The following is a 25,996-nucleotide window of genomic DNA, read 5'->3' on the forward strand; positions in this document are numbered from 1 at the left end:
AATAAAAAATGATTTTCTAGAAATCAGTTTGCTAATTCTTACCAAGAAAGTTTAAATATTCATCTCCTTTGGCCTAGTAATTTTACTTCTAGAAATATATCTTAAAAAAGAAACAACAATAAAGGCAGAAAAAATTCTGCATGACCACATTCATTCATCTGAGTGAATCTCATTCTTATTTGTAAAACATGGGATGGTAGTAAGAGCCTCTATCTCATACAGGTATGAGTGTCAGGATGGTATATATAAAATTCTTAGCAGTATGTGTTCAATAAATGAAAGAAATATATTACTAATACATCTTTAGAATATTAAAATATTAAGTAGTATATAAAATTATCTTAGAATAGTGTTAATAAACATATAAAACTTCCCAGAGAGTCAACTCTCTGAGTGCAAACTGCCAAAAAAAGTGAGCTATGCTGAGGTGGATTAAGGCCCCAACTCCACACTTGGAGTAGAGCTCTGTAGACCTGCTTGCCAGCAAAACAACCATAACTGATAAAAATTATTTTTTAAAAAGAAGTCATTCAAAATCTCTGCAAATTTTCCTAGGGGTATACAGCTAATCAAAAACACACCGCATGGACTGTAGGCTGCCAGGCTCCTCTGTTCATGGGATTCTCCAGGCTAGAATACCGAGTGGGTTGTCATTCCCTTCTCCAGGGATCTTCCTGACCCAGGGATCGAACTCACATCTCCCACATTGTGGGCAGATTATTTACCATCTGAGCCATCAGGGAAGCCCCCCTTCTTACTCCCAAACACATGCACACAAACATTTATTCAAGATATCTCTTAAATAACAGTGAGAGCATGACCTGCACCCTCCCTCCTCTCCCCAGCTCAACATGATAGAAGCTCTACTCTGAGTCAGTATAACCCAGAACACAAGATTCCTGCTTCCCTTCTTCCCATAACAACAAGCCCAGGGGCAGAGGTGGACATGTTGGGGTGACCATATCCAGAACCATTAAAATATAGACTCTAAAATGGCCAGTTTTCAGCAAAAACTATGAAACATGCAAAGAAAGTGGAAAGCATTTCTCATATAGAGGGAAAAATATTAGAAGGCAATGTGAGAAGACCTGCATGCCAGTAACAGAAAAAAAGTACAAAACATCTACTATAAATATGTTCAAGAACTAAGGGGAATCATGATTAGAGAAGTAAAGAAAACAATATGACAGTATCTCATAAGATAGAAAATATCAATAAAGAGATTAAAAATTCTTTGACGAATCAATGGAAATTTTAGAGCTGAAAGGTATACTATTATAATAGCTGGAGTGAAAAACTCATGGGGGACTCATAGTAAATCTGAACTGGCGAAAGAAGAACTAGTAAGCTTGATGATAAATAGATAGAGGTTATGCAATTTGAAGAAAAGAGAAAAAGTGATGAAGGAAAATCAACAGAGCCTCAGAGAAATGTAGGACATCACTAAAACTTGTCATCATGCACATAGCAAGTGCATCAAACACATGTATACCTGTGGCGGATTCATTTTGATATTTGGCAAAACTAATACAATTATGTAAAATTTAAAAATAAAATTAAAAAAAAAAGGAGAGGAAAAAGGAAAGTTGTTTTTTAATAAAATTACCCAAATTTGATGGAAAAAAAAGTATCTAGACATTTAAGAATTCTCAATAAGGTAAACAGAAAGAGATCCACCCAGAGATGTATCATATAGAAAACAATAAAAGCCAAAGATGAAGAGAAAATCTTGAAAGCTAAGATAAAAAGAACTCATCACAAACAAGAGAACAATAATATTAACATGTGACTTCTCATTAAAAATAATGGAGGCCAGAAGAAGTAGGATGATATTAAAATTGCTAAAAAAATAAAAAGCCTGTAAGAATCTTACATCCAGAAAAACGATCTATAAAATGTGAGGGCAAAGTAAAGACATTTCAAGACAAACAAAACCTAGAAAAGTTATTGCTAACAGACCTGTCTTGCAAGAAATACTAAAGGAAGTACTTCAAGCTAAAAGTAAGTGATGCCAGACAGCAAGTAATTTAATGCACCTGAAAAAAGAAAAACAGTTCCAATAATGGTGATTATGTAGATAGTTATAAAATACAGTAAAACTTATGTATTGTCTCTCCTTCTTTTAACTAATCTAAAAAGCAATCACATAAAACAAAATGTATATAATTATGTCATCCTATAATTATGGAGATGTAATATATTTGATGATAAGAGCATACAGAAATTGGGTAGGAACAAAGCTATATTATAGTAAGGAAACAACTATAATAAAAAAATAACAGAGTGTAACTGGAATCCATAGAAAGAAATGAAGAAATCAAGAAAATTACTGTAGCAAACTATATGAATACATACTGGCTCTTCTTCTCTCAGCTTCCTTCCTTAGAGTACAGAAAATAACATTAGGTAATAAATATAAAAATGTATTGATGAATTGCAACATACACAGATGTAAGATATATGGGAATTATGGCACAAAAAGGGGAAGGGGGGAAAGCCTTATATAAGAGTTATAAATTCTGTATCTAATTTAAATAAAGTTAACATAAATCTGAAGTAGATCCTGATAAGTTTAGGTATATATGATAAGTTCTAAAAAAAAACCACTGAGAAATAACTAAAAAATAGTGAAAATATCAGTAAAGGAATTAAATATGAATAAATTTTTGGTATTTGGGTTAGGTAAAGCCATCTTAGATATAACAACAGAACTGCATGCAACACAAGAAAAAATTAAATAAGTTGGACTCCATCAAAAGTTAAATGTTTTGTGTTTTGAGTACAATCATTATATGAAAAGACAACCCATATGGTGCAAAAAATCTTGCACTGGGAGATAATTTGTATTTAGAATACATAACTCTTTCAACTAAATAATAAATGACAACCCAATAAAAAATGGGCAAAGAAATTCAATAGACATTTCTCCAAAGAAGAAATGCAAATAGCCAATAAGCACATAAAAGGATGTTCAACATCATTCATTATCAGGAAAATGTAAGATACAGTACAGTCAAAATCTCAATGAGCCAGTAGTTCATACCCACTAGGATAGATTTAATTAACTGAAAGTGAAAGTCACTCAGTCATGTCCAATTCTTTGCGACCTATGGAGAATCCATGGAATTCTCCAGGCTAGAATACTGGAGTGGGTAACCTTTCCCTTCTCCAGGGAATCTTCCCAACCCAGGGATCCAATCCAGGTCTCCCATATTACAGGCAGATTCTTTACCAGCTGAGCCAAAAGGGAAGCCCTATAGATTTAATTAAAAAGTCACAAAATAACATATGATGATGAGGATGTGGAGAAATGAGAACACTCATCCATTGCCAGTGGGCATGTAAGATGATGGAAAATCATCTGGTGGTTCTTCAAAAGATTAAACATAGAGTTATCATGTGCATGCTAAGTTGCTTCAGTTGTGTCTGACTCTGTGAGACCCTATAGACTATAGCCTGCTAGGCTACCCTTCCATGGGATTCTCCAGGCAAGAATACAGGAGTGGGTTTCCATGCCCTCCTCCAGGGGATCTTCCCAACCCAGAGATTGAACCCATGTCTCTTCTGTCTCCTACATTGGCAGGCAGGTTCTTTACCACTAGCGCCACTACCCAGCAATTCCACTCCTAGAGAAAAACTTGAGAGAAATGAAAACATATGTCCCCACAAGTCAGTTCAGTCGCTCAGTCGTGTCCAACTCTTTGCAACCCCATGGACTGCAGCACGACAGCCCTCCCTGTCCATTGCCAACTCCCAGAGTTTACTCAAACTCATGTCCATTGAGTCGGCGAAGCCATCCAACCGTCTCATCATCTGTCGTCCCCTTCTCTTCCTGCCTTCAGTCTTTCCCAGCATTTTTCAAATGAGTCAGTTCTTTGCATCAGGTGGCCAAAGTATTGGAGTTTCAGCTTCAGCATCAGTCCTTCCAATGAATATTCAGGACTGATTTCCTTTAGGATGGACTGGTTGGATCTCCTTGCAGTCCAAGGGACTCTCAAGAGTCTTCTCCAATACCACAGTTCAAAAGCAACACCACAGTTCAAAAGTCCTCACAAAAACTTCTACATAAATATCATAGCAACAATATTCATAACAGCCCCCAAAGTAGAAACAGCTCAAATGACTCATCTAATAAATGATAAACAAAATGTGATCTGTGTGCTATGCTAAGTCACTTTAGTTGTGTCTGACTCTTTGCCACCCTATGGACCATAGCCTGTCAGTCTCCCCTGTCCATGGGATTTTCTAGGCAAGAATATTGTCATGGGTTGCCATGCCCTTCTCCAGGGCATCTTCCTGACCCAGGGATTGATCCTGCCATCTCTTATGTCTCCTGCATTGGCAAGCAGGTTCTTTACCACTAGCGCCACCTGGGAAGCCCTTATGATGTGTGTCTATGTATGTCTAATATGATATATGATTCCATTTACATGAAATGTCTAAAACAGGCAAATCTATTGAGACAGAAATTAGATTAACCACTTGGGGTGGTAAAGTTGGGGTAAAATGGAGAGTGACTGATAAAAACAATTTATAACAAAACGCACACAAATGCACAAGCATACAATATTAACTTTATCTACAGCAATAGGCTAGTTTCTTGTGTGTGTTGTGTGTTAGTCACTCAGTTGTGTCTGACTCTTTGCAACCCCATGGACTGTAGCCTGCCAGGCTCCTCTGTCCATGGAATTCTCCAGGCAAGAATACTGGAGTGGGTTGCTATTTCCTTCTCCAGGGGATCTTCCCAACCCAGGGATTGAACCCGGGTCTCCTGCATTGCAGGCAGATGCTTTATCATCTAAGCTACTAGGGAAGCCCAGTCTAGTTTATAACATTCCTTTAATGTTAAATATCATGATCCTGTAAGAATATTAAATAGAGAAAAATAAAGATCTTTATAATGATAAAAGACATTAATCAGATAGCAATGTATGAAGAGACTGTAAGGATGAGGAAGAAGTGGCAAAATTTGGAGGACTATCCTTATGGCATCACTGACTCGATGGACGTGAGTCTGAGTGAACTCCGGGAGTTGGTGATGGACAGGAAGGCCTGGCACGCTGCGATTCATGGGGTCGCAAAGAGTCGGACACGACTGAGCGACTGATCTGATCTGATCCTTTTGGAGAAGATAAAACTTGATGGAATAGCAGCTCTCTCATGAATAAACATGTTTTGTTTTAAAAGGGCTCTTTTCTCTTAAGTAGCTTCTATTTTGTCAGGCAGTTTTCAAAGAGTTTTACATACATTATCTTTAGTTCTCACACAATAGGTTGTTACAAATGAGAGCTCTTCAAAAAGGTAATTTTCACATAACAAGTATATGGTGGAGTTAAAGACTAAAATTCAGGAATGCTTACCACACGGTTCTATGTTGATTATTATAAAAATGTGTGAACCACAAAACACATTTTATTAAAACATCTTTTGCATATTATTTGATTCAAAATGAAGAGGAGAGAATTGAAATGTGTGGTCAAAATCATTAATCTGTGAATAGATTCCAAAGTTCTGAAGGAAAATTCCTGAGACTTCTTAAATATTGAAGGTGAAAGTCGCTGAGTCATGTTCAACTCTTTGCAACCCCATGACTATACAGTCCATGGAATTCTCTAGGCCAGAATACTGGAGTGGGTAGCCTTTCCCTTCTCCAGGGGATCTTCCCAACCTAGGGATTGAACCCAGGTCTCCCGCATTGCAGGTGAGTTGTTTACCAGCTGAGCCACAAGGGAAGCCCAAGAATACTAGAGTGGGAAGCCTATCCCTTCGCCAGCATATTTTTCCAACCCAGGAATTGAACCAGGGTCTCCTGCATTGCAGGCAGATTCTTTACTAACTGAGCTATCAGCAAAGCCCTCTTAAATATTAAACCTTAAAAAAAAGCACCTCAGATCACATTAGCAAGTTTCCCAAGTGAAAGTAATTTTTTTCAGTCCTTTTTGTATAGGTATAATTAAAGACTTATTTTTCATTTAATTCTTTAAAATTGATTGGATGAGGTCAGTCAATGGAGAATCTTGGTCACATTTATGAAAAATCTTAAGAGATTTTTTTCTCTCTCTGGTTGCAAAATGTATCATTCCCTGGTGGCTCGGATGGTAAAGAATCTGCCTACAATGGAGGAGACCTGGGTTTGATCCCTGGGTAAGAAAGATCCTCTGGAGAAGGAAATGGCAATCCACTCCAGTATTTCTGCCTGGAGAATTCCATGGACAGAGGAGGCTGAGAGCTATAGTCCACGGGGTTGCAAAGAGTCAGACATGACTAGAGCGATTAACAGTACATAAGTATCTTCTCAGCTCAGTATACTGCAGCAATATCCCTCGTGTAAATAATGTCTTAAACAATATATACTCAAACACTGCATTTACCCTTATGCTTCAGATTAGATATTAAAGAAAGAAAAAGACTAGGCTTAAGAGGATTTTAAATTATCTAAAGGTTTGCAGTTATTTGTTTTCTGTTCATGTTATTATACAGAAAAATGACTGTTTCTCCCTGATGGAGAGGTAAACCAGCAATAGGATTTTGACAAGAAGATTTGCATGATTCCAATTAGGACTTAGGTCATGAAGAGTAATAAACATATTGGTTATAATCTCCTGTTTGTGTGAGCCTCTTAGAACATGGAGTCTCTGATGAGATCATATCTTTCATTACACAAGCATCTGGTCCTAGAATACCTCGGTTTGATTCAGATAGGCTGATTCAGACTGGACTATGCTGATTAGAGGGGAGAAAAAGGGTGGGCTCCAATCAGAGTAGTCAAAGCTTAGACCAGAACTTTACCTTTAGGGATTGATTTATTTAATATGCTGCAAATTTATAGAGTTTGATTCATTCACCCCAGAGGAACCTCAAACAATTCCAGATAAGCAAAATGTCTAACACGTCTTTGAGAATAGACATATACATTATATGACCGCTGTTTATGTCTTTTAATAGAAGGGGGGGATCTTTTTGCTTTCCAATTTGGCAATGATATATTCTCTTTGGCCAGCAGGGTAGAGACACTGTGGATTAAGATGAAAGGTACAAAGAGAGAAAGGTAGATCATAGGAAGTAATCACAGGGTGATGAGAAGACAGAGCAGGAAATGCTGATTTAGATAAATGAGGCATATTAAAGGTTAAAATGTCATTTATGAGGATCCTTACCCCAAAATAATTTATCTTAAATCCTAAAATAGATTGACATAAAAGCACAAGGTTTTTAAAAAATTCATAGTCACACAAGTACAGTCTAAAACCTCTTATTTTAAAAAAATATTATGTAAGAAGAAGGACGTTAATTAAAAGCTCTCCCCACACCTACACCAAAATAAATGCTACAGGGAAGAATAATGCTGGAGAAAGACATCCCTGAGTTTCAGCTTCCTTATCTATAAAAATCACAGTAAAAATACTTGCTAGTTTGAACTTGAGGCCTCTGAGATTCTTTCCAAATTATTTTTATGATTCTAGGTAAGATAAACTCATTGTAAGTTCAAGATGTCACATTTAGCAGAAGGATATGAATTTTAAAAAGGAATGAAGAGGCTTCGATGGGATGAGCCGCTAAGGATAAACTCTTGTGCAGTCTGACAGGTTTGTGATGGACACATATGCATGTGTTAGGAGGGAGAGATTTCCCCCAGCCTTTAAATCACACTGCCATTACCAAAGCAAATTCTCACAAGGAATTCTCAACCTTAGCTGTGTATTAGAATCTGGGGAGCTTTAAAAAATCCTGAAGTCCAGGTCATGTCACAGACCAATTAAATCAGGATCTCCGGGGATGGGACCTGCACATCAATGTTTTTAAAGCTCCTGGGGGGATTCCTTGTGAGCGCTGATGAGTACCACTGCCTCCTGCTTTCATGTTACTGGTTCTAGTTTTTCCTTGTTCCCCATTCATGTCCATTCTCCCTTCTTAACCACTTGTTTTCTAGACTTTGGCTTCCAGCAAAAGACACAAGTTAATAAACAACAGCTTCAAATAGACTATGTAACCAGCTCTGACAATTGCATAAGGTCAAATTCTTATAATAAATTATATCTATATCTATATTCCTAGAGCTCGGCTTTTCTGATTGGAACCTGACCTATTTGTGGGCTAGGGCTGGGTGAATAGAATCAACAGACTTTGCTATCTTGGCCACGACTTCCCTTTGTCTGCTGCTGCTGCTGCTAAGTCACTTCAGTCGTGTCCGACTCTTTGCGACCCCATAGACGGCAGCCCACCAGGCTCCCCCGTCCCTGGAATTCTCCAGGCAAGAACATTGGAGTGTTTGTCTACTGGCAGGGAAATCCAAGATCTGACAACGCCGGATCTTCACTGAGCTTTTGACAGCAACCTGCTAAGTCAGAGCAGTGACTCTCCCTCCGTTTTCCATTGTCTCTGTCCCTGCCCATTACTGCTGTACAGTGCCCTGTCCTGTACGTTTACCTTCCCCGCTGTCTACTCAGATCCAACCAACAATAATCAGCTTTTCCAATCACCTTTTTATGATACCCCTTTTAACTATTTCTCTGATTTTGGTCATGCCTCTGAATTTTATGCCATCTCTTCACATATGTCTGTGATATTACTACTGTTCTCATTTGTGCCACTTCCTATTCTTTGTTAAAATCTTAGTTCTTGAATTTAGAACGCAATAATTCTTATATCTCTTCCTATCTATATGAGACAAAGTTAGAAATGTAATAGAGGCTCACTGAATAACTGTTGAAACGAATAGATTTTTATTGAAGATCCATTGTTTATTTATTACTATACCTGTTATGTTAGAATGGGGCTGGCAATTTGCCAGCTTTAAAGACAGCCATAGTATTAACCGAGAGCAACTTCTGTCTGCCTGTCTTTAGGACACATTAACACCTACAGACCTGGCTAATAAATTTGTGAATTAGTTGTAGAAAGATAACAAATATGCAAAACGTTTTCGCCTTAGAATTTTGAAAAGGAAAAAAAAATTTATACCTAACCACTCAATAACAGAAAATATTTTTCTTTGAACAATTTATTTTAGCTTTCTATTTTTAGAGCAACATTAATAATCTGTTTTCAAAAAAGCATATTATGATACTATGTTATATGACATATTTCATTTAGCCTCATTTTGAAGTCTGAAGTGATCGACTTGTTTTTAAAAGCTGCAGCTGCAAGTAAGAGGAGTATGCAAAACTCACACTTGACACTTGAAAATCAAAACTTTAGAGATACAAAATTTTTCAATTCAATAAAAATTATGTACAGTTAGATCTTTATTCCATATGTAAAATTTTATAGTCTGCTCAATTTTTACTTAAAAGAATAAGAATTTTGCAATAAAACCTAATTTTTAATGCCCACATAACATTTTATTCCATAAATGTAGCCAGTTTACTTAATCAATCTCCCATTGTACAACATTTGATTACAATTAATGGTTTACTCCTACACTGTTCATGGGAATGTAAATTGGTATAGCCACTGTAGAGAACAGTATGGACGTTACTTAGAAAACTAAAAATATAGAGCTATGATATAATCCAGCAATCATACTCCTAGGCATATATCTGGAGAAAATCATAATTCAAAAATATACATGCACCTCAATATTCATTGCTGTGCTATTTACAATAGCCAGGACATGGACACATCTTAAATAGCCATTGACAGAGGAATGGAGAAAGAAGATATAGTATTTATATATACACAATGGGATATTACTCAGCCATAAAAAATGAATGAAATAATGCCATCGCAACAACATGGATGGACATAGAGATTGTCATATTGAGTGAAGTAAGTTAGAGAAAGACAAATATCATATGATATTGCTTATATGTGGAGTCTAAAAAAATGGTAAAGTGAACTTATTTGTGAAACATAAATTGAGTCACAGTTGTAGAACACAAGCAGGGGGAAAGGAGGGGGGAGGAATAAACTGGGAGATTGGGGTCGACATACACACTGCTGTTGCTGCTACTGCTAAGTCACTTCAGTCGTGTCCGACTCTGTGCCACCCCATAGACGGCAGCCCACCAGGCTCCCCCATCCCTGGGATTCTCCAGGCAAGAACACTGGAGTGGGTTGCCATTTCCCTCTCCAATGCATGAAAGTGAAAAGTGAAAGTGAAGTCACTCAGTTGTATCCGACTCTTAGTGACCCCATGGACTGTAGCCCACCAGGCTCCTTGGTCCATGGGATTTTCCAGGCAACAGTACTGGAGTGGGGTGCCATTGCCTTCTCTAGACATACACACTGCTGCTGCTGCTGCTGCTAAGTCGCTTCAGTTGTGTCCGACTCTGTGCGACCCCATAGATGGCAGCCCACCAGGCTCCCCCGTCCCTGGGATTCTCCAGGCAAGAACACTGGAGTGGGTTGCCATTTCCTTTTCCAGTGCTTGGAAGTGAAAAGTGAAAGTGAAGTTGCTCAATCATGTCTGACTCTCAGCAACCCCATGGACTGCAGCCTACCAAGCTCCTCCATCCATGGGATTTTCCAGGCAAGAGTACTGGAGTGGGGTGCCATTGCCTTCTCCGGACATACACACTACTATACATAAAATAGATAACTAATAAGGACCTACTGTATAGCACAGGGAACTCTATAATACTCTGTGGTGACGTGTATGAGAAAAGAACCTAAAAAAGATTGGATATATGTATAACTGAATCAGTTTGCTACACAGCAGAGACTAATACAAAATTGTAAATCAGCTATACTTTAAAAATATTTTTTTAATGAAAAAGATAAAACAAGTAATTGTTCAGTAATGTATCTGTTCATCAATCTTTTTGACCATGATTTTAATAATAACCTTAGGATAAAAAATTTTAAGGCAAAGCCACTTAAAACATATGTGCATTTAAAAATGTTTCATACATATTTCCAGCTTTTTCTTAGAAAGGGTATACCAATTATATCTTCATCAATAATTTATCCTTTTTATTTTGCCAAGTTGTTAAGCCCAATTATATAAAATTATTGTTTTAACTTGTATTTCCTGTAACCTACAGTTCCAAAGACAATACAAATTTTTGTGGTTTGATAGGCAGAAGGATGCATTTTTTCCTCAAACTTTTAGTTTACAGAATTCTTTTATATGCAATAAATAAATAGTGATAGAAAACACTGATTTCACAAAAGGGGGAGAAAGAAGCATAATTTTGAAAGGAGAGTAATGAAAGCCAAAGAAGTAGGAAAAATTGCAGAACAATCATTATTTCCCCATCCCAAAATCAGCGGTGGACAGCGAGGAGAGAGATTTGCCTAAAGTGGGGATTAAGTTGCTCTGGATATCAAACAGACTGTGTGAACACTTTGGCTGGGACTCTGCAAGTATTAGATGTTATAATTAACAGGGCATCAAGCCAAACATTATACATCCAACACTGATAAAGGAAGTTAGAGTAGAAATTGGAGAAGTGTCAATAGATAATTTCACAACTTAGTTGAGCTCAAAATGAGATCCCTGAAGATAAGACAATAATTAACATAACCATATTATGATAAAAAGGGAGAAGGGCTGGCAAATTACTCGGAATTACACATCAGTCTATTTGAACCTTATTGGGAGAGAAACTGCACAAGCCTTTTAAGGAGTCCAATAGAGCTCTACTTAGCAAGTCCATGGTTAGAGGGAATGGACCCCTTGCTCTCGTTATTTTGGCTCATTGGAATTTTTTGAGGATATTATTACAGTGAAGGTGCAAAGTCATTTTCAGAAAAGAGGAATCATACAGCATGTGCTATTTTTGCTTTGTGCGGGTCTGGAGCTGGGATACTGCCTACTGAGAGGAGACTTCATTTGTAATCATATACAAGCTGTGAATAATCTGGATCCTTCTGAAGTGGTTTGTATGAGGAAATGCTTTGTAAATTTCCAAAATTCTTGTTTAAGAAAAATCTTCTTCTATCAGAGGACTTCTGATAAAGACTTCTATAAAGTCTTGAGAACATGGCTGTTTTGAGATGAGTGGACTAGCGTAGCAAATGTATGAGGTGGCTGGCAGGCAGTCTCAACCTACCAGCTCCCCCAATGCCTCTGGGGACCTCTAAGCAGCAGCACAGCCTGGAGGCTTGATTATTGCCCAAAGTTCAAAGAAGGGGAAAGAAAACACAAGAGGGGAGGATCTAAATGACAGAAGAGAGATAATGTATAACCAGTATGTCACACAAGAAGGCTTTGAAGGACATGCCCTTCCACCCTCTCTTTACTCTCATTTTGAGTCTTTCTTACACTGTATCTAAGGTCCCCTGAACCCACAAAACTGGGCAGAAATTTTCTGAGCCAATTATTTGCTTGACAATTCTTTTCTCACATGTGAGGAAATAGAGAACAATCTATCATTTCCTGCTTTAGACACAGCTGGGGGAAAAAAAGAAGCCCAACACATGTATTAGCTTTCAAGTATACTTTTCAAAGGCATAGGGGTAAAGAATTCGCCTGCCAATGCAGGAGATGCAAGTTCAGTCCCTCGGCTGGGAAGATCCCCTGGAGAAGGAAATGGCAACCCACTCCAGGATTCTTGCCTGGAAAATCCCATGGACAGAGGAGCCTGGCTGGCTACAATCCATAGGGTCACAAAGCGTCAGATATGACTAAGCACATACTTTTCAACAGAATAAATATAATGTAAGATTTTTAAAAAATGTTAGCAATCAATAATCTGCCTGAGACAGTGGTCACACCCTACTGTTTCATGGGCTTTGGCTTGGCCAATCTAGCAACTTTCTAGTAAAAAAACAAAACGAGACAAAAAGACAAAACCTCTTTAAATATTTGAGTCCCTATCCTTATTCTGAAGCTATTTGGATTGCTTCTAATATAGGCTTTCTGCCCTAGTTTAGAATAATTTCCTGTAATCCAGACATAGTGGTTGTAAAACTGAATAACCACAGAACATTTACAAGCCCCTTGAATAACCCATCCTGCCTGGAAAAAGGTTCCCTTCCTTTGGCAGCATCTCTGAAGCCACGATCTGGGCATCCTTGGACAGAACATGCTGTCCTGGCTTAATGGGCACAGGGTGAACAAGATTCTCAGTTGCACCTGCATGTCCAGATGGTGCCCATAGTTTGTATTTATTTTCAGAAACCAAGGACAGTGTTACTCCACTTTATTGAACTACAGCCCCAGTTGTGGGAAATCATGGAGATCGAATGTATTGGCCTAAAACAAGCTTTGGCAAACCTCTGGGAAGAACATGTCTTTTCTGTCCTAGTTGAGTGGACACATTTCCTCGCTTCAAATGAGGTCATGCAACCACAATTCCTTGTAATAGCTTCCTTTAATAACCAATACCTTTGTCTGGGTATACCTGGCTCTGTCTGAGTTCCTATGGTAGACTAAACACTTTAAAGTGGATAAAAGAAAGAAATTAAAGTCACTGTGCTCAACTGAGTCTGATGCTACCAACCACCCTTTGTGATTGTTGAGAGGTGACACAGAAGGTGAGAAACGGGAGGACTTCTCAGGATTGCTTATGCTCCCCATTAAATTAATAATGAAAGACTTCAGGGTCAATTCAAAAGCAGGAAAGCATACTTTAGCCAGTAGGAATGTTTCTACAATTAGGCAAAGCAAGTAACTGTGCATATTTAATTACCATAAGTTTTCTTCTCCCTGTCAGCATGGAGAATCGGTTTTCCTAACTTCATACTTTCACATGACATCTCTCTCTATGCTGTATCTTAAACTAAACAGGTTCTCATAAGATTGCCACAAGTTTCTTATGCTACTAATGAGTAATAAACAATTTAAAGATGAGTACACGTTGTCATCAGATCTACAACAGTGCTCAGTAAATGGTAAACTTGCACTGAAAATCTGTTGCTATCTCACTGATATGTTTTTGGGATATCAAGCGACTCAACCTTCTCTGGTATACATTTAGATCTTTTCTATCCTTAACACCAGTCATGCCACTTGATTTCCCAAGAATAAAATTTCACATTTCTCTAGGCTTGGAAGATTCTCAATATTTAACCATGTCTAATTGAAAATGCAAATACATATAAGGGGAGTGAACCCAAGGTCTCCTCTTTCGGCAATGTGTTCCTGCTCTCCCAAAGTATTTCTCTTCTTCAGGTCCTTGCTTCCTAGTATCTTCTTTATTATCTGAAGAGGCATGCAGAAGATAATTAGGATATTTTGTTTTCCCTTGCATGGAGATTAAAATAGCTGCTAATTTTTTTTAATGTATTAAGTCAAAGAATTTGCTCTAGCTCTTCTTGAAATTTTTGATTTGCAACTTTGATGCATCTCTGTGTTAAAAACCAAATTCTACTTGGCTTTTTGAAAGTCCAGGATAATTTCATATTTGCATAATTAGCTTAAATAATGAGTAGCTGAGCCTTTCTCGAAAATCCTTCACCATTTGAACTACCATGGTGTTCCTTTTTGGTATGTACGGGAAAGAAAGAACATTAATTTTTATAAAACCCCAAAAGACAAAAGATCAGTCAAAGCAGTTATGATCTATATCCTTCTTTTATGCATAGGAATTCAGTGTTAGAAAGAAGGGAAAATTTCACAATTTTCAAAAATTTATACTCCAACTGCCTTAATCCACAAGGGAAATGTCAGGGTAGCAATACAGGAGACCTGTTTCTAATTCACATCCCTGTCTGCGGATTTGATGCCTTTTAAAGTTTGGAGAAATTCATCCCCTTACTCCCAGCTTCATTGTGAAGTCTTTGAGTGTTCTCCACTCCTCTCTGGCTCTTTCAAGAATAATTAGCACCCTCATCAATTTCCCTGCCGCTGCTCATTTGACAAAAGAGTGCCATTTGAGTGAAATGTTTGCATTCTCTGCTGAGCAGAATTTGGGGGTGGTTTCTAATTCTATAGGTTTCACAGCAGTGATGCTCCCAAGAGAGTCATAAGTGAATTTGTGGTAACACAAGCAGTTTTTGACGACCAGCAGTGTTTGAATTGGCCTTTCATTTCAGTCATTAACAGGTGTGGTGCTGAAGCCTTTGCTTTCAGCTTCACTTACTTCAATAGCCTGCTTCTGCTTTGCTACCAGCTCTAAGAAACAATAGTATCAGACTTACAGAAGAGCAACTAGCCTTCCACACATTAAGATTATTTCAGAAATGATTAAGGTAGAAAAGTCTAACCCATAGCACTAAATAGGCACAATTTCCCAGCTTCTTACTTTCACAACCGTATCAACAGAATAACTTATTTTAAACTAGGTGTCTTAACTAAACAATCTCTTTTAATATCAGCACTACATAACAAATTATGACCATTAATCAATAAGACCAATCCCGAATCATTAGCGTGAGGATGAGTCTTTCCTCCTGAATTTCTTCCTTTTTTCTCCATGTGCCTACACTTGGGCAATATACTTCCAGAAAGTTTCCTCTTGTGAATGATGAAAGGAGAGCGGGAGGATGTAAACATAATAATTCATGTTACTGTTTGTTTTCAAGTAGCCTCAAAGTTGGTTTGAAGGGTTAACCAAAAAAAAAAAAAAAGAGTTTTGAAGAGGTATGATAAGCTATTGAAAGGTTTTCCCAAATTGCACTGATGCCCCTTCACTCATCTGGAGTATCTACTGTACACTAAGTATTGCAGCTGGCTCTGGGTGAAATGCCAGGAAAAAAACCCACATTGTTTCTGCCTGTTTGAGAATGAGAGACAGGCCAGTGACACATGAAATAAAGAGTAATACAAATAGCTAAAAGGGTCAGGAAACTGAAAATAAAGGGATTGGCCCCCTGGAGCGGAGACTGTCAGAAAAGTTACCGCACTGAAAGCAGAGGGCACAGAGACAAGAAGGATGGAGTACGCGGGCCAACGGGTGAGGCTGAGTCAGCCGCACAGGCCAAGGAGGACGCCACTCAAGTGGCTGTGGATCCCGCTACACTTAGGTTCTGGATAATGGCATTTGTAGTGAGAGAAAGTCTAGTTTCTTAACGAGAAAACTGAGGCAGAGAAAGCTTTTGTGTATTTCCTTATTGCAATCTGGATTAGATTGGATGTTCAGGATCAGCTAAAGCTCACTTTTGAAAGAACAGTTGGAAGCAAACAATCATTGATAGTAAGATGAACAATCAAGGAAGTGCTCCAAATCGACCACCTTGCGATGGGTTATTCTGCAGTATGTACTCGATCAGTCAATGTCCCACTCTTTGCAACCCCATGGACAGTAGCCCACCAGGCTCCTCTATCCATGGGATTTTCCAGGCAAGAATGCTGGAGTGGGTTGCCATTTCCTACTCCAGGAGTCTTTCTAGTTACTCTAGGACTGATATCGATCAAAATAGTAGATTGAATCTAATGAATTCACTTGTGCTAAGTCGCTTCTGTCATGTCTGACTCTTTGCGACCCCATGGACTGCAGCCCACCAGGCTCCTCTGTCCATGGGATTTTTCAGGCAAGGATCCTGGAGTGTCCTTTTGCCATTACCTTCTCCAGGGGATCTTCCGGACCCAGGGATTGAACCCACATCTCTTATGTCTCCTGCATTGGCAGGCGGATTCTTTACCACTGGCGCCACCATATTAATCAAAATAGTGGATTAAAATGAATGAATTCACTTGAGCTCCAACTAACTTCAAATGTTACTGAGTCACTGTAGCCATCCACGTCTCCAAATGATTCACCTTAAATAATTATAAGGCAAAACTATTACCTGAGATGTGATCAAATCCAGACACCTAAGACAGGAAACCTACAGATTCAAGGCTATTGACATATTCCATTCCTTATCATGACACTTAAAATCCTGAAGAAATAAGGACTTCTTATTCACAAGTTTATGGAATTCACTGGAGCCAAGGCTGACCTTGTAATCCCTGCTGTCAGTCTTCAGAGAGTTCTCACCCACAATATAACTGTTTGATAGCAGACTTGTCATTATAAGATCTGGACTTAGAGTTGAAATTTATGATCAGCACAATATTCATGATATGCACTGCAGTGTGACTCAAGCTTTGATATAGCTTGACATTCACTGGAGAATATCTTTTAAAGGCAAAACTTGGCTTTGGTTTTAGTCATTGGTGCTTTGTTATCTAAAACAGAAGAAACCATTTATCAATGCATCAATCAAGGTTTCGGGGATCTCAGAATGTAAAATTACTTAAGGGGACTCAGGGGAGCCATCCCAAACTGTCTACCTAAAATGACTTCAGTGTTATTTTTATTTTTTACTGTGAATACTAAAGTTATCTGATTATAGCGACTTTGCCTCACACTTACTCAGGAACAGATTCATGACCCTGCTTTCAAGCTGAATTTAAACCTTAGAGAGATTCCAAAGTATAAATAGAGCATCATAATCAATACCACCCTTTTACAAGACTCTGGGAAATAAATTAGAAATTCCATTCTTCTAAAATGAAACATAAATTAGTGATATTTTCAAAACATAGTTTAAATGATGTATTCTGGCTGCATCTTCAGGGTTGTTTCCAAAACTCAGAAATTAAACTATAGCGTATTTTATTGAGAACACTGCATACTGTGGAATTGGTAGGAACACATGCTACAGCTTTTTATGTATCGTGTTTACATTAATTTATTCATTCTACAAATCTTTATTTAGCACTTATTATGCATCAAAGATCATGAGAGATGCCAGGACACAAAAGGAAATAGGAAGGAAAACTATTTTTGTCACAATTCATTTTCTCATTATCTCAAGATATTCTAACATTTTAGACTGTTCAGTCCATGATTCTTTTTTATCCCCACAGAATTTAAAGACTGTTTCAGTCAGAATCTAAATAAAGACTTCAGCTAAATATAGGGATGGTTAATCTAGGTTGATTATTAATAACAGGTTGGAAATAATTAACATGCTTCCCAATCATTTTAAGATTGGTTTTTCAAGTGTTGTTTAGTCACTCAGTCCCACTTTTTGCAACTCCATGGATGGCGGCACGCCAGGCCTCCCTGTCCTTTACCATCCCCCAGAGCTCACTCAAACTTATGTCCATCGAGTCAGTGATGTCATTCAACCATCTTTTCTTCTGTCATCTCCTTCTCCTCCTGCCTTCAATCTTTCCCAGCATCAGGGTCTTTTCTAATGAGTCAGTTCTCATCGGGTAGACAAAGTATTGGAGTTTCAGCTTCAGCATCAGTCCTTCCAATGAATATTCAGGACTGATTTCCTTTAGGATGGACTGGTTGGATCTCCTTGCAGTCCAAAGACTCTCAAGAGTTTTCTCCAACACCACAGTTCGAAAGCATCAATTCTTCAGTGCTCAGCTTTCTTTATAGTCCAACTCTCACATCCATACATGACGACTAGAAGAACCATAGCTTTGACTAGCTGGACCTTTGTTGGCAAAGTAGTCTCTGCTTTTTAATATGCTGTCTAGGTTGGTCATAACTTTTCTTCCAAGGAGCAAGCATCTTTTAATTTCATGGCTGCAGTCACCATCTGCAGTGATTTTGGAGCCCCCCAAATAAAGTCTCTGTTTCCATTGTTTCCCCATCTATCTGCCATGAAGTGATGGGACAAGATGCCATGATTAGTTTTCTGAATGCTGAGCTTTAAGCCAACTTTTTCACTCTCCTGTTTCACTTTCATCAAGAGGCTCTTTAGTTCTTCTTCACTTTCTGCCATAAGTGTCATCGCATAGTTTGGAGCAAGTAGGCCACTATAGTCAATTCTTGATCTTCTTTGAAGAAATGATTGCACCAGGTTTCAGGATGTCATTATAGAAAGTATAGAGGTAATGAAAGAGAATAAAAGGGCTGAAGGGAAGCCAGTTTCTATCTTGACTGCAGGAGTTAGGCGGAGGAAGACAAAGAGTGCAAATCAGGAGACACATGTGGCATCTTTGAAGACATTCATTTTTTAAGAGCTTGTAATATTCTGCAGAGAAACGGTGTGTGTCTCTACACGTTAATCATGTTAGAATCTTTGACAACCACATTAGTGTGAACATAAAAATCAGTATAAATTAAATGGACAAAAGAAAGGGGAGGCATTATTGTAATTCCTCTATATGATTAGCAAAGCATGGATTTCTTCTTTTCTAGTAAGTGTGGACATGTTGTAAATACTATGGACAAAATACAGAAGATGAAAATGAACCAAGAGAAATATTTACAATGATCCTCACTTTGGCTGCCTGTGAGAATTGCAAAAGTGTGACTGTCTTACTGCCAATGAAGACAAATAAGATAGCACAGCCTAGGGGGCTAAAGCAAGTATTATGTTTGTCTCTATGATGATAGGTTTGCAGGCTGTGAAATATGTGGGCAAAAACATCTGAAAGCTTATAAGTATAGGTCTGGACAGGAGGAGTAGGAAGGTTGGCTTAGAAAGGTAGATCTGGGGATGATCTGCAAGATGCTGCCCTTGTATCTGGAAGCCCGCAGGAGTCTGCCAAGGAGAGGGGGTTCTGGGAGCCATGTCACCCAGGAGTCAAGCCAAGCTGGAGGTGGTCCAGGACACGGGGATAGGAAGGCTGGGGTGAGACTGCAGAGGACACATTTCTGGAGCTTCAAGATTCAGTGTCTGTACTAATCCTGGCCCTTCTTATGGCTAGACACTTGCATTTTAGAAACTAGCAAGTAAACAGCAACAGCAGCGAAACCAAAAACAAAGAGAAGACAGATGCCTGCGAGAATAGAGATATGCCCACAGAAAATGAAAATGCGACCACAGACCGGTGTGAATGGCAAGTACACCAGACACATTTAGTTACTTTAATTTTATAAAAATTTTTTGCTCACATGATTTTTAATTCAAGAAATACATACATAATACCTTATATGCCTAGGCTTTGTGCTATAAGCTGAAGATATAAAGGGGTCGAAACCTTCTTCCTGCCTTCAAGGTGCTGCCAGACTAGTGGGGTTAATTGAAAAATCACACTGACACATGTGTAACTTCAAACTGTAATGGATGCAAAAAATAAGGAAAGATGGAGGATGCTATGAGAACATCGAACAGATCCAGTTTGTGGGGGAGCATAGTCCAGGAGAAGGTGTGGGTGGGGAAGGAACAAATCCTGGGCAGAGGGGACATCAGACGTCTTGTTGGGGAGGAGGAGCTTAAAGCATAAGAAATACTGAGATAAAGTTGGTGTAGCTGAAGCCCAGTGAACAAGCTGCTCTATTTTTTTATCTTAGATAATTTGATACAATATCTACTGTGCCACTTATAACTTATGTTTGATTCAAGTTTTAAGTTAAGTGCATTTGCTTTCCCTGACATCATAGATTGATATTATGGATCAGCACTTCAGAATGGGATTTCCCTATCCTGGGCAGAACACCTCAACTAATTTCCTGGTTAGCACAGGAAATGACTGAAGAGTCGGCAGTCTGGCTGAGAAACTAAAACTGATGAAGCAACATTAAGCAGGGACCAGAAATAGGGATAATAAAGGACTAAATGGTGAATTACACGTCAATTGCGGCTACAGGATTTCATAATGGAAAATACAGGGAGGGCTCAAGGAGGAATCCTCTGAACTGGGCTTTGAAGGATGGGTAGGATTTGTCTTGAAAGGGAAGGAGAAAAGCTTTACTCGTATGAGAAATGACATGAAGATTAGACTAAAAATGGCATCTGTGAGGTCTGGTAAGATAACCAGGCTCTCACAAATAAATGGTGTACATTCCACAGTTGTGGGAGCTAACACTCTAGATCAAGGAGAACTTGGAAACATGGGTTGAGGAGCTCATATTTTAAGCTGGGTCCTGGTGACTTGCCTCTACAATTTGAAGGGTGAAGTCTAATAGAGGCAGCTAACCTTCCTGACTTAGAGGACCACTGGAGCCCAGAAGAGGTGGAGGGGGACCAGTGTCCCTTCTCACACAACAGCTGATGAAGGGCCAGCTGTGCCCAAACTCCATCCACTCCAGTGGAAATATTCCACCACACCAGCAGCCAACAGCCTGTCCCAGCACTGAACACCAACCTATAGCTCTTCCTCTCCTTGCAAGGCTATTAGCCGTGATTCTAACACTCAGCCTGATCTAACTTAAGTGGTATGCTTAAGACTCAGCAGTTGTCTAGTTTAAGTACATGTTAAATGAAAGCTAGAAACAGCTCTTACCTCAGAACGCAGCACATGATAAGTGGCAATAAATAGACGGTATGGCCTCTTTTTTCACAGCAACCAGCACACCCTAATTTCTCTATCCCAACTTGGATTTTCTTTCTAAAATTTAAATGCTATCCTGCGCTTTATTTTTCTAAACTGCTTCTGGCTTTTGAACACCCACAGCAGATGGTCGCTGGGTCTGAGCCGTAGCACTGGACTCACCTGGGAGCCTGTTAAACCCGCAGGTTTCCTGGTGCTCCCCCCACCCCCCATGCAGCCCTGCTTAACCAGAAACCCTGCGAGAGAGAGGGGGGAGGGCCCTTAGTGCTCTGGTTTAAAGAGCCATCCAGGTGATTCTCGGCTCCTTAGAATATCTTACAAGGTTCTTTACAGTCTGTTCCTAACGCACTTCCCTAGCCGTGTTCAGCCTTTGCTCTGGCCCACAGCCCAAGCCCCACACTGAGGATTATAGACAATGTACAATTTTCAGAGCCGCCTGGCCGCACCGAGCCCTGTAACGCACCCGTGCTTTTGTACCGTCATTCCTAGGATCTTGTGTGATGGCACTGCACTCATTCTGGCAAACTCCACCTTTTCTTTCAAGCCCACCCTCAACATTCCTCAGTGGAGCCCAGCACTTACTCCCTCCTTGGTCCCAAAGCCCTTTGTTTCTCCTGCTAATATAACATTATCACAATGAACTGAAGGCTATTTCTGTGTCTGTCTAGGCTCAGGACAGAAATCTTGTTCCAGTCAATGCTGAATACTTACCCACCCCAGACAGTCATCAGAAGCTGGACTCCAATCCCAGTTCAGCTGACTGACTGGTGCCCTGGGGCACAAGGCTTCTGCATCCCTATTTCTGCATCTGTAAAACAAAGGGGCAGATTAAATAACTCCGGGGCTTCAAACTAGGACTCCCCATTTCTAAGATGCAGCCTGGTGATTCTTAGGCAGTCTGAAGTTTGAGAACCACTGTTTATAGCCTTCTTACCCATATAAAATTAAAACACCTCCAGCTACGTTGTATTTAGGAAAATGTCATCTTTAGTTCTTGCTACTGCAAATAATTCAGACTCCTATATCTCTGCCTACTAAGCAAACCATAATAAGGAAGCCAAATTGCTTCTTGGACTTTTGGCTAAGAACAAGCATAATAAGGGGTTTCCCTGGTGGCTCAGACAGTAAAGAATAGGTCTGCAATGCCAGAGGCCTGAGTTTGATCCCTGGGTCAGGAAGATCCTCTGGAAAAGGGAATGGCAATCCCAAGGAAGAGGAGCCTGGTGACCTGCAGTCCATGTGGTCACAAAGAGTCAGACATGACTGAGTAACTAACCGCATAAGCATAATAAGGAGTTTTGTATCTACCATCAGCTGTACTAACTCAAGGAACTTTCTCCTAATTTCACAAGTCTGTGGAGGCCCAGCAAAGAGTTACCAGTGACTTGGAGAAGCAGCTGAAGTAAGGTCTGGGAAATTAAAAAAAAATATTAATATATGCTACAGTCCATAGAACAGCAAAGAATCTGACACAACTGAAGTAAATTAGCAGGCACGCATGTTGGACACATTTCTGTTTGACCAAACAAAACAAAACAAAAAAATTAACAATTCAGTAATCACATATTCAAATAATCAAATCCGTTCCCAATTAAAGATAAAATGTCATAGCCCCTCCTGCCCCAATTTCTCAGGAGCTGGTTGTTGTAGTTTTTATAAAGTGGTAAGATTCCAGGAATGTGCCTATCTGAATATTCTTTTTCTTATCAGCAATGGCTGATTCAGGGGCAAAGACAGGCCACCCACAGTACCTCTAAGCCACAGTTTGTTACCAGCAATGATTTGGTTAACCTTTGATTAAACATAGGAATTTAAAGCATGAAAAGGTCTGGAACCCAACACAACCTTTTGACACGATGCTGTCTGTCATTAATGATAATCCACCATTAGATGTTCAGCTTTGAAACTGGAATTAGACGACTCCAGTTTGCAGCCCTAACCCTGTAGTACTGTAAACTGAACCCTGCTGGGTTTGGAGACTTCCTGATTTACTGCTTCGCCTTTTAACTGTTCTCAGGCAAATGGGAGTTGGGGGCAGAGTAAAAGAGACCAGGGATCAAGTGAGTACAAACACGGCGTCTCAACGACCATCAAGGGAAGTGACTTTTGGCTTCAATAAGTCACCAGGTCAAAAGAGCTTTATTCCCAAATTGATTTAATCTTCCCTCTTTTCTTTCTTTCTTTTAAACTAGGTGTAAGAATTTCCTTGCTGGGACATCATGCAAGAAATATTTGGTATCCTTTTTCACTTCCTTTTAAAAACAACAGCAATAATGTTCGAGTTCCCTGGGGTCCCTCCTAAGTCTCAAAGATTTTTTTCCTTTTTAGCCACAGTGGATCGCTGTGTCTGAAGGTTCCACATCTCATTTCACACGTAGTGCGACGTTCAGAGCAGGGTTCAATATATGTCTAAACAGCTTGTAGAATGAACAAATGACCCAATCTGTCTTCTAGTTCCAGGACTGTGGTTTGCACATTAAAGCAAGTTTTAGACAACAGTAATATTACAGGCAGTTTACCCGACCTCTTCCTGTTAACTGCTGCTGCTGCTAAGTCACTTCAGTCGTGTCCGACTCTGTGCGACCCCATAGACGGCAGCCCACCAGGCTCCCCCGTCCCTGGGATTCTCCAGGCAAGAACACTGGAGCGGGGTGCCATTGCCTTCTCTGTTCCTGTTAACTATTGCCTTGTTATTTTCAGGTTCACTTTTCTGGCTCTTGAAATCCATGGCCACCCCTCTTGACTCCCACCTGGTAGATTTGGCTAATTGGAGGTTAGCATCTCTCTCAGCTGTAGCTGGTGAAACAGGGATTTCTACGTCAAACCTCCTTCTTCAGTCTCTATCCTGAGAAACTCCTCAGGAGGACTGCAGTTCACCTTCCCTGCCCCAAGAGGAGAGATTTGGACATCATTTTTCATCTGTCTGAGTGTGAAGGACTAGAATAAGTTGTATTTTCTCTGGGTCTCAGATGCAGGGATAGTTTGACATAATTTAATCATTTTATTCTCTTCACCAAATGTAATGACATTGTTATCACTGCCATTCTAAAGCTTGTCAAACTGTAGTAACCTCCACAAAATTTGTTTCAAATAAAGGGATGTGATACAACCACTAAGGCCATGACATCAGCTTTACTTTGGGAATCTGGAGGCTATTTCACATTAAATTAGCCAGTCACTGTATGGAGAAATTTTATTTAACAAACACATATGGCACTTGAGCTTCTGGGGTGGCACTCACGGTAAAGAACCTGCCTGCCAATGCAGGAGACGTAAGAGACTTGGGTTTAGATCCCTGTGGTGGGGAGATCCCCTGGAGGAGGGCATAGTAACCTACTCCAGTATTGCCTGGAGGATCCCATGGACAGGGGAGCCTGGTGGGCTGCAGTCTAGAGGGTCGCGAAGAGTAGGACATGACTGAAGCAACTTAGTGCACACATAGAACTTACCATAAAATAGCACTGCTTTATGTGCTTTATAAGTTAGAATTTATCTACTTTCCAAAATGTACGAGGTAGATACTATTATTAGCTCAAAATGAGGAAAGTGAGACACAGAGAATTAAGTAACTTACCCAAGATCACTTTAGTAATGAATGGTAGAGTTCAGATTCAAATCCAGAGAATTCCAGCTACAAGGTCTGTGCTTATAACCACTTCACTTGACTCCATCTGATATTTCTCAAAAAAAACCTTAAGCTAAAAGTAAATGATAATTTAATGATGTTAAATATCAATGATGCAAGGAATAGAATAACTGATTTTATTAATAATAATAGATAAGTAATAAGATAAATAGAAGATAATTTCTCCTATTATTTGATAGTATGATCTATGTTCTGGTATATATTATGCCATACACAGTTCAGATATTCTTTTAAAAATGAGATTATATTTTTTTACTATGATACATAGGTACTATAACACTAGTGTTTGTTTCTTTTTTATTGTGAGATATATATATTTATATATGTAATAAAGTTTGCCATTTTAACCATTTTAAGTGTACGATTCAGTGGCATTATTTTCACAGTGTGTGAAACCATCACCAAGATCTTCAGAATTATCCATTACCTTAAGAAGATACTCTCTACCCATTAAGCAATAATTCCCTATTATTCCTTGCTGCAACCACTAATCTCCTTCCTGTCTCTATGAATGTGCCTATTCTAAATATTTCTTATAAGTAAAATTATATAGTGTTTATCCTTCTGTGTTTGGCTTATTTCTCTTAGCATATTTTCAGAGTTCATCCATATTGTAGTAGGTTTGAGAACTTTATTCCTTTTTATGACTGAATAATATTCCACTGTATGTATATATCACACTGTGTCTCTCCATTTATCTGCTGATGGAGCCTGAGGCTATTTCCTCTTTTCAACTGTTGCGAATAATGCCTGAATAAACATTGACATACATGCTTCTGCTGGAGTCCCTGTTTTTTAATCTTTTGTAATTGCTAGTTGGAATGGTACTTCTCTAGTTTGAGCTTTTGAGGGATGGCCAACAGTTTTCAATAGCAACTGTACTATTTTACATCTCCAACAATAATGTACATGGGTTCTAATTTCTCCATATTTCAGGAACACTTGTTACTTTCTGGATTTTGTTTGTTTGATAACAGTCATCCTAATGGGTATGAAGTGATACTTCACCGTGGTTTTGATTTGCACTGCGCTAATGAATAATGTTCAGATCTTTTGGTCATTTATATATCTTCTTTCAAGAAATGTCTATTCAAATCTCTCCAGGTTTTTTTAGTTGGGATGTTTATCTCTCTATTGTTGAGTTGTATGAGTTTTTTTCTTTAATACATATTCTGCGTATTAAACCTTTGTTAGACTTAAGATTTTCAATTATTTTTTCCATTGTGTGGGTTGTCTTTTTACTCTCTTGATATGATGTACAAAAGCCTTTTTTTTATTTTAATGAAATCAAATTT

The 25,996-nt window shown here is 39.0% G+C and overlaps 2 long non-coding RNA genes across 2 annotated transcripts in view; one reads left to right on the forward strand and one right to left on the reverse strand.

Moving 5' to 3' along the window:
- The window catches only part of LOC123329448, a 31,342-nt gene extending 8,318 nt beyond the window's left edge, over positions 1-23,024 (reverse strand). Inside the window, exons 1-2 of the long non-coding RNA XR_006544890.2 lie at positions 22,901-23,024; positions 21,767-21,863 (exon numbers count right to left, since the gene is read on the reverse strand). This is a non-coding gene — a long non-coding RNA (uncharacterized LOC123329448). The remainder of the gene's footprint in view (positions 1-21,766; positions 21,864-22,900) is intronic.
- A 38-nt stretch (positions 23,025-23,062) lies between these two features.
- On the forward strand, positions 23,063-24,331 carry LOC123329447. Its single transcript, XR_006544889.1, has 3 exons — positions 23,063-23,115; positions 23,248-23,290; positions 23,756-24,331. It is a non-coding gene; the product is annotated as an uncharacterized LOC123329447 (long non-coding RNA).
- Positions 24,332-25,996: the final 1,665 nt, after the last annotated feature.

This window comes from Bubalus bubalis, chromosome 15, assembly GCF_019923935.1.
Source record: "Bubalus bubalis isolate 160015118507 breed Murrah chromosome 15, NDDB_SH_1, whole genome shotgun sequence".
NCBI classification, from domain to species: domain Eukaryota; kingdom Metazoa; phylum Chordata; class Mammalia; order Artiodactyla; family Bovidae; genus Bubalus; species Bubalus bubalis.